At 35.2% G+C, this 9,450-nt stretch overlaps 1 long non-coding RNA gene across 1 annotated transcript; it reads left to right on the top strand.

The window, feature by feature from the left end:
- The first annotated feature begins 7,288 nt into the window (after positions 1-7,288).
- On the top strand, positions 7,289-9,127 carry LOC110414112 (uncharacterized). The gene is made up of 2 exons (XR_002444984.1): positions 7,289-7,544; positions 8,866-9,127. It is a non-coding gene; the product is annotated as an uncharacterized LOC110414112 (long non-coding RNA).
- Positions 9,128-9,450: the final 323 nt, after the last annotated feature.

Raw genomic sequence — 9,450 nt, 5'->3', positions numbered from 1 at the left:
TTTCACTTACCTCTTTAGGACCCAAATGTCTAACTTCATCCTGGTTCACCTCCGATTCACCTTTTAACTTGCTAATTCATCCTCGATTAAAATATTATTATTTTGTTATTATTTTATCACTTATGAAATATTTTATTCTAAAATAATCGTTTCACCCTTCAACACTCTTAAACACTTTAATTAACCTCAATTGGTATCCAAAAAGCTCTATTAGCCACCATATCAAAGTACGGGGTGTTACAGCTACCATTTCCAAATTGTGCATAGGATAGTTTTGTCATGTTTCTTGAGTTGTCAAGAGGCATATTCTATAACTTTCTCATGTTGCATCAACCCATAGCCCAATCCAATTTGTGATGCATCACAATGCACAATATAACCTCCAAATCCACACTGTAGGCTTAATATCGGTGCAAAAGTGAGACAAGCTTTAAGTCTCTAAAAACTCACCTCATAAGTGTCAATCCAATTAAATTTAACTCTTTTCTGAGTTAATCTTGCCAGAGGGGATATGATCTTGGAGAAGCCTATGACATAAAATCTTTAATACATGGCTAAACCCATAAAACCTCTAATTTCCATTATAGACACTAACCTTGCCAATTCTTCATAGCTTCTATCTTACTAGGATCAACTTTCACCCTTTGCTTAGTCACAACATGTCCTAAGAAACAAACTTTATTTAGCTATAATTCACATTTCTCAAACTCAGCGTATAATCTTTGCTCTCTAAACGTCCAGAGCATAACCCTCAAGGGCTGAGCATGTTCTTCAAGACTCATAGAATACATCATGGTCTTGTCAAAAAATACAACCACAAATTAATCCAAATATGCTCGAAAAACTCAATTCACCAAATCCATAAAGGCTGTAGGGGTGTTAGTGAGTTTAAACGACATCACTAAGAATACATAATGCCCATAGCATGTGGCAAACACCGTATTGGGTATATCACTCTCCTAAATTCTCAAGTGGTGCTAGCTAGAGCATAAATCTATCTTCGAAAGGAACACTGCACCTTAAAACCAAGTGAACAAATCACCTATCTTCATGAGTGGATATTTATTCTTTATGGTAATTTTATTGAGTTTCGATAGTTAATACACAGTTGGAGATTTCCATCCTTCTTTTTCACAAATTGCATCAAAGCTCCCCAAGTTAAAATGCTTAGCTAAATGTGGGTCAGAGCAAACACCCTAGCTTGGCCTTCACTTGCATCATCCGGTTGTGTTTGTCTACCTCGAGATGATATGGTTAATCTCTTGCCTTGATCACCCTTGACATTCCTCACAAATAAAGCTACCCTAGGTAGGGTAATAGCAAATAACTGTACATATCCTTAGTAAACATCTAACAATCATTTAGGACTAGGACAACCTTTCATTAAATGTCCAAATCAACCACAACCAAAGCATAACCTAGCTACTCAATGTCATGACCTTGCATGTGCCTTGCCACAACAATTACACAGAACACTCTTCTATCTAAGGCCCAAATTCAATGCTCTGCTAAATTACACGTATCCTCAATAAACATTTGACGATCATTTAGGACTTGAACAATATCTCAATAAATGTCTAGACTGACCACAAACAAAGTGTAACCCAATTGTTGAATGGCATGACCCACCATGTCCCTTACCATAATGGCTACATAAAACACCCTTTTATCTAAGGTCTAAATTTGATACTCTACTAAATTACTCTTACTTACCAAGAGGAATGAATGAATCCCTACTCCATGACAACCTGGGCGTCAAAGTGGTTCTTTCACAACTTTGATGATCTATAGTAGCTAGACTTCTAATAACACTATAATCCCTCCAACCTTCTTGGCCCTGCGTTTGAGCTTGTTAAACCCTATTCCTTTCCATCATAGTGTCCATTCTCCTGGTCTTAATTAATCTAGCCTTATCCACTATTGTAGAGTAGGGGGCAAACCTCTAGGTGACAATAACTTGAAATAGCAGCTCAGTTAAACCTTTAACAAATCTCTTGATCCATTTCTCCTTCGTCCAAACCAAGTTAAGAGCATAGCGGAACAATTGGTTGAATAGAGCATTATACTTCGTCATTGACATATTTGAGGTCTGAATCAAAGTCTAAAATTCTTGTCTTTAGTGTCTCTTTCTCTTTCAAGCAAAAAGTGATCTAGGAAAGCTTGCACAAATTTCTTTCATGTTATCAGAGTTTAACTGGATGGCTTAACTTTCTTAAGGGATACAAACCATGCTTGAACCACATTTTTCAGTCTAAATCCTACCAGTTCCACTAACTAATAAATGGAGCACCTGAATGCAGTACATATGCACTCTATATCCTCTAAAAATCTTTATGGATCTTCCTCCGTATGTAATCCAGTAAATGCTTGAGGTTTAAGTTTCATAAATTCCACCAAAGTAAACTTAATAGCCCATCTCTCATACTTCACTTGAACCAAATACTCCAACTGTTGTAAAATGGACTCGATCCACTCTTCAGAATGTGCCTCGTCTTCATTGTAAAACTCAACAAATTCACATGCCAAACTCTATAGCCCTGCTACCAAATCCTCTAGGGTGACACCTCCTTTAGTTGGATGGTTGTCCCCAACTCCCCCAAAATTGTCCCCAACTCCCATTGATTGGGATCCACATCTCTAGCATGCTTGGCAACTCTGACTCTCCCATGACTCCTAGACGAGGATGCTCGTGGTCTCTCAATAAGCTCGTCCAAGGCATCTTGCTCACCCATAGTCCTTGTGGCAGCTCTCATCTTAGGCAGAATCCAATACCTAGATGAAGCAAACACTATATTCAAAATTCCAAAATTCATTATGCCAAAAGAGGGTACCTTACTAAGGACTTGAGAGTCCGTGTAACCTCACGCTCATAACTTTTGCTTTAGTCACAAACCATGAATAAGACTTTAACCTAATCTTGAAAGTTTACAGACAAATTTAGAAAGACCTAACATACTCTATAACCTAGGCTCTAATACGAAGAACTTGTGATACACCCAAAATGGTGTTCCGACATGCTATGGGCATTATGAATTCTTAATGATATGTCGTTTGAACTTTTCTGAATCGAGTTTTTTGGGCACATTTGGATTGATTTGTGGTCATATTTATAGATGACATCTTGTTGTATTCTAAGAGCCCAGAAGAACATGCACAGCACTTGAAAATTATGCTCGACTGTGACACCCTGTACCCTTGTTTAGAACTTAATAAGACTCCATTAATGAGAAGAAGGGTCGTTTTACATAAATCTACGCGTTAGAGAATAGTAACAAGTAAAAAGAATATTTTTAAATAAAATAATATTTTTATGAATAAAATATTATTAAAATATTAATATTTTATTTATTAGTGAGATTAGTTTAAAAGAGGAGATTATATGACTAATCTAAATGGGAGAAAAGAAGAAAAGAAGAATTCGGAAGAAAAACGAGGTTAGAGGAACCCACGTGTCTTTATTAAATAGAAAACAAGCAGGTAAGTATATACTTAAATATTATGGTGACACGTTGATGGGGTGAAAATCTTATATTATATTTACACACATGTCAAGGAAGGAAATAGAAGAAAATTGAAATTTAAGAAGTGATGGGAGGACTTAATAAAAAGGATGAGAACTTAGGAGGGTTGAATAGTCAATTTACTATTTAGCTTGGTCAAGGTTTACAAAGAAAGCTTTGACTTTTGTTTTTCTTTTTCTCTTTCTCTATGGCCGGCCACTCATGTGAGAGCTTGTCGAAATTTGATACAAAGAAAGAAAGGAAAGGATGGGAGAAGGGAAAAAAAGAGGAAAGAGACAAGAAATTGTCTCATTTGTTGACTAAATAAAGAGCTTTGAATTTTCTCTTGGCTTTTCTTTCCATTTCATTCTGCATAGCTGGCCAAATGGTACAACTTTTGTTATTTTTTGACTTCTTATCCTATTAAGATATTAGAACCTTCATCCTTCATTCTTTAATGCATTTTTTTTTCTTTCTTTACTTTTCACTGTCACTTTTCTTCCTTGTGCATTTTCTCTTCCAATCGGGGCTTTCCTCCATAGACAACTGTGCATCAAGTATTTCCTCCCCTATTCTTCCATGCTTCTTTCTTTTTTCCTTCCTCCTTATGAATTGTCTTCCCTTTTTCCTCCCCCATAACCGAACCTAAGAAGGATTTGGTGATTTGGCTTAAAATTCCAAGGTAAGGAAAGTGGAAATTGTTAGTTTGCTTGAAAGCCTGCTTTATAAATTGATTTTAATGTGTAATTATGCTTGTGGCAGTAGAGGTAATCTTAGATGTGAAGACGTTGTGAATTATATTTGAGAAATTCAAACATGAACCGAGACATAAGCATGCTAGGTGATTATATTGTGTTATATGAGTTTGGTTGGTTAAAGTATATGGATTGTGTAATAAATGTTGTGGGGCATGTTGATAAAAATATATGAGATTTAGTTAAGGATTGTTGGTTGATATGCTATCATTTATGAGTGTAATTAAATGTATTGGGTTTGAATGGTTGCTAGGAAATATATAGTAAGTAACATCGTCGAGGTGGCGTGTTGGAAGAAGTAACAAGAGATTGGCAAGTGGAATTATCTAGATACGCACTTGACTTAATAGGGATGTAGTTCTCGCTATTGTAAGGTGAGTAGGGGGTATTCATTTTAAAATATTCTATGATTATGTATATATATATATATGTGTGAGGATTTATTTTAATTGAAAAATTATGGAAAGCATGAGTTGGTAGAAATGTTAGGAAATTATGGATGTTATGACTTTGAAAATGGTTTTGAAAATCTATAAGCTATATAAATATACATAAAGGTTCTTGAAATTGGGAAACAAGTTTTCCTTTACGATTTATGTCAAGTATGTGCCTTATAGGTTGTGTGATATGCATTCACGATCGAAACCTATAATAACCATGCTAAATGATCTTTCAATCTCATGTAACAAGTTATATTTTAAAGTCTTACATGGGATTTTATCAAGTACTACGTGAACATTTTGATAATGATTGTTGAAATGAATTTTGAGGACTCAACTATATTTTAAAATGGTTTTATTAAACTGGGAGATTTGAGAGTAGGCTGGTTGTCACTCCGATTAAGTGTGACCTTTGTGCACAAGTGAGCTCTAGCTAGAGAATCTTTGGGTCACCGACGGGCTGTTAGACATGGCTGGGGTCAGGGTTTTTGATTTTACGTGGCTAGGCCACAAGTTGTTATACGCAGTTGCTACCCCTTAATTTTCTCTGATGTCGGCCAACAACTGCCATTGCATGTGAGATCCGGTGGAGCGGAACTCCCAGATGTTATTATGTGGAAGCGGGTCCATGTGTTTTTTATTGCTATACCTACTCGAGAGTGATATCTCTTTGGGTTTTTCACGAAGTTATTTTCGCATGGTGAAAAATAATAGTTTTTCTGCTGCTCCTTTGCTTATATGATGAAATTTGATTTAATTCTTTGTGTATGAGGTGAATTATGAAATTGCATGTAAGCTTTGTAAAATGTTAGATTTTATGGGAGCATGCATGATGACATTTAATTACTTTAAACCTGATGTTAAGTTATTTCGATGGTTGGAATCTTTCCATGACTTGGGTTGATATTTGATTTAAATGATTATTTAGCATAAATTTATTTATTTTTATATACAGCACAAACCTCCCTTTTTGGGTAAATTGTTTCATATATTCTTACATTTTTAATATTCAAATCTTTTGCCTTTAGTTTGTTTCCCATCTATGCCTTACTCACGGAGTTGATGATCACTGAGTCTGTGAGACTCACCCCTCCTTATTTTCTTTTACAGATAAGTAATCAGTTCTAATGCTTTGTTCAGTATCTCGAGGCTCGCTAAAACCTAGGTAATGTCATCTCTAAACTTCCACTCAGAGTCGCTCCACCGCCTAGAGGTCGGTTTATGTCAAGTAGTCAGGCTTGTAATGAATAATAGTATTGGAAATGTACTGACTAGAGCTTAAGGTTATGTAATGACTACTACATATTATGTTGAAATCGTATGGAATTATCAAACCTGGTTATTGGTTTCTAGATGCCACATTTTAAATATTGTGATTATTTGGTTTAAATGAGATATGGCATTAAAATTGTAATTTGAGTTTAAATTGCCTGGAGGTTTAACTAAGGCTTGTTTGGGATTTGGTGGGTTCACTCGCAAGTCTCGAACGTCGGTAGCTATCGAGGGAAGAGGTCGTTACAGACTTCATATTAGAGCCCTAGGTTTAGTTGAGTCTTAAGAACTCTTGTGTTTGTCAGCGGAGTTGTCGGAGTTATGTAGAGTTTTGTTTATGGCTTGTGGCCGCAGCACAAGTCATAGACAGGAGGCCATATAAACTCCTATTCGTAGCAGCCTACCTTTTTACTAACATCATATAAAGGTTATAAGTAGTGCCATCGTCCAGGTTCGAGATGCCACATGAGACACGAGCCATTGTTGGAATGATTGTAAAGCAAAATGCTCATAATGAAAGGTTAATATAATGACATATCCCTTCGATTAAAGATGAAGGAAAGTGGGGTTGGATAGCACACCCCGTACCCCTGTTTAGAAGTTAATAAGACTTCATTAATGAGAAGAAGGGTCGTTCGACATAAATCTAAGCGTTAGAGAACAGTAACAAGTAAAAAGAGTATTTTTTAATAAAATAATATTTTTATGAATAAAATATTATTAAAAAATTAATATTTTATTTATTAGTGAGATTAGTTTAAAATAGGAGATTATATGACTAATCTAAGTAGGGGAAAAGAAGAAAAGAAGAATTCGGAAGAAAAACGAGGTTAAAGGAACCCACGTGTCTTTATTAAATAGAAAACAAACGGGTAAGTATATATTGAAATATTATGGTGACACATTGATGGGGTGCAAACCTTATATTATATTTATACACATATCAAGGAAGGGCATAGAAGAAAATTAGAATTTCAGAAGTGATGGAAGGACTTAATAAAAAAGATGAGAACTTAGGAGGGTTAAATAGTCAATTTATTATTTAGCTTGGTCAAGGCTTACAAAGAAAGCTTTTACTTTTGTTTTTCTTTTTCTCTCTCTCTATGGCCGGCCACCCATGTGAAAGCTTATGAAAATTTGGTACAAAGAAAGAAAGGAAAGGATGGGAGAAGGAAAAAAAAGAGGAAAGAGACAAGAAAGTTTCCCATTTGTTGACAAAATAAACAGCTTTGAATTTTCTCTTGACTTTTCTTTCCATTTCATTCTACATAGCCGGCCAAATGGAACAAATTTTGTTATTTTTTTCTTCTTATCCTATTAAGATACTAGAACCTTCATCCTTCATTCTTTAATGCAATTTTTTTTCTTTCTTTACTTTCCACCATCACTTTTCTTCCTTGTTCATTTTTTTCTTCCAACCATGGCTTTCCTCCATAGACAACCATGCATCAAGTCTTTCCTCCCCTCTTCTTCCATGCTTCTTTCTTTTCTCCTTCCTCCTCATGAATTGTCTTCCCTTTTCCCTCCCCCATAACCGAACCTAAGAAGGATTTCGTGATTTGGCTTAAAATTCCAAGGTAAGGAAGGTGGAAATTGTTAGTTTGCTTGAAAGCATGCTTTGTAAATTGATTTTAATGTGTAATTATGCTTGTGGCAGTAGAGGTAATCTTAGATATGAAGACGTTGTGAATTATATTTGAGAAATTCAAACATGAACCGAGAGATAAGCATGCTAGGTGATTATATTATGTTGTATGAGTTTGGTTGGTTAAAGTATGTGGATTGTGTAATAAATGTTGTGAGGGATGTTGATAAAAATTTATGAGATTAGTTAAGGATTGTTTGGTTGATATGCTGCCCATTTATGAGGGTAATTAGATGTATTGGGTTGAATAGTTGCTAGGAAAAATAATAACGTCGTCGACGCGGCGTGTTGGAGGAAGTAACAAGAGATTGGCAAGTAGAATTAGCTAGACACACATTTGAATTAATAGCAATGTAGTGTCCCGCTATTGTAAAGTGAGTAGAGAGTATCCATTTTAAAATTTCCTATGATTATGTATATATATATATATGTGTGTGGATTTATTTTTAATGAAAAATTGTGGAAAGCATGAGTTGGTAGAAATGTTAGGAAATTGTGGATGTTATGACTTTGAAAATGGTTTTGAAAATCTATAAGCTATATACATATATAAATATACATAAAGGTTCTTGAAATTGGAAAACAAGTTTTCCTTTATGATTTATGTCAAGTATGTGCCTTATAGTTTATGTGATATGCATCCACGATTGAAACCTATACTCACCAAGCTAAATGATCTTTCAATCTCATGTAACAAGTTATATTTTAAAGTCTTATATGGGATTTTATCAAGTACTACGTGAACATTTTGATAATGATTTTTGAAATGAATTTTGAGGACCCAACTATATTTTTAAATGGTTTTATTAAACCAGGAGATTTGAGAGTAGGCTAGTTGTCACCCCGGTTAAGTGTGACCCTTGTGCACAAGTGAGCTCTAGCTAGAGAATCTTATTTTCTTTTGCAGATAAGTAATCAGTTCTAGTGCTTTGTTCAGCATCTCAAGGCTCGCTACAACCTAGGTAATGGCATCTCTAGACTTCCACTCAAAGTCACTCTACTACCTAGAGGTCAGTTTGTGTCAAGTAGTCAGGCTTGTAATGAATAATAATACTGAAAATGTACTGACTAGAGCTTAAGGTTATGTAATGACTACTACATATTATGTTGAAATTGTATGGAATTATCAATCCTGGTTGTTAGTTTCTAGATGCCACGTTTTAAATATTGTGATTATTTGGTTTAAATGAACTATGGTGTTAAAATTGTAATTTGAGTTATATTGCCTGGAGGTTTAACTAAGGCTTGTTTAGGATTTGGCAGGTTCACTCGCAAGTCTCAAACGTTGGTAGCGATCGGGGGAAGAGGTCATTACATAGACGCTTAGAGAGCATCAATTATATCATACGTTTAAGAAGTGTGAGTTTTGACAAAATAAAGCTAGTTTATTAAGACACGTTGTGACTAAGCAAAAGGTGCAAGTCAATTTTACAAAGATAGAAGATATGGGTCAACGGTTGTAATGGAAATTAAAAGTTTTCTGGCTTTAGCCAGGTATTACAGATGTTTTGTCAAGGCTTCTCCAAGATCTCATCCCCTCTGATAGCATTAACTAAAAAAGGAGTTAAATTCAATTGGACTGATGCTTGCCAAGTGCGTTTTAGAGACTTAAAGCTTGTCTCACTTTTATGCTAGTATTAAGTCTACCATGTGGATCTAAAGGCTCTACCGTGTACTATAATGCGTCACGAATATGATTGGGCTACGTGTTGATGCAAAATGAGAGAGTTATAGCATATGTCTCCTGCCAACTTAAGAAAGATGAATAGAACTATCCCATGCACCATCTAAATATGGCAGTTGTCCGTTAAAATTTCACTATGCAAGTATACGTATCG

The sequence above is a fragment of the Theobroma umbraticum genome, unplaced genomic scaffold (assembly GCF_002168275.2).
Source record: "Theobroma umbraticum cultivar Fairchild unplaced genomic scaffold, ASM216827v3 scaffold_4.1, whole genome shotgun sequence".
Lineage (NCBI taxonomy): Eukaryota > Viridiplantae > Streptophyta > Magnoliopsida > Malvales > Malvaceae > Theobroma > Theobroma umbraticum.
This window is presented reverse-complemented; position numbering and strand designations above follow the sequence as displayed.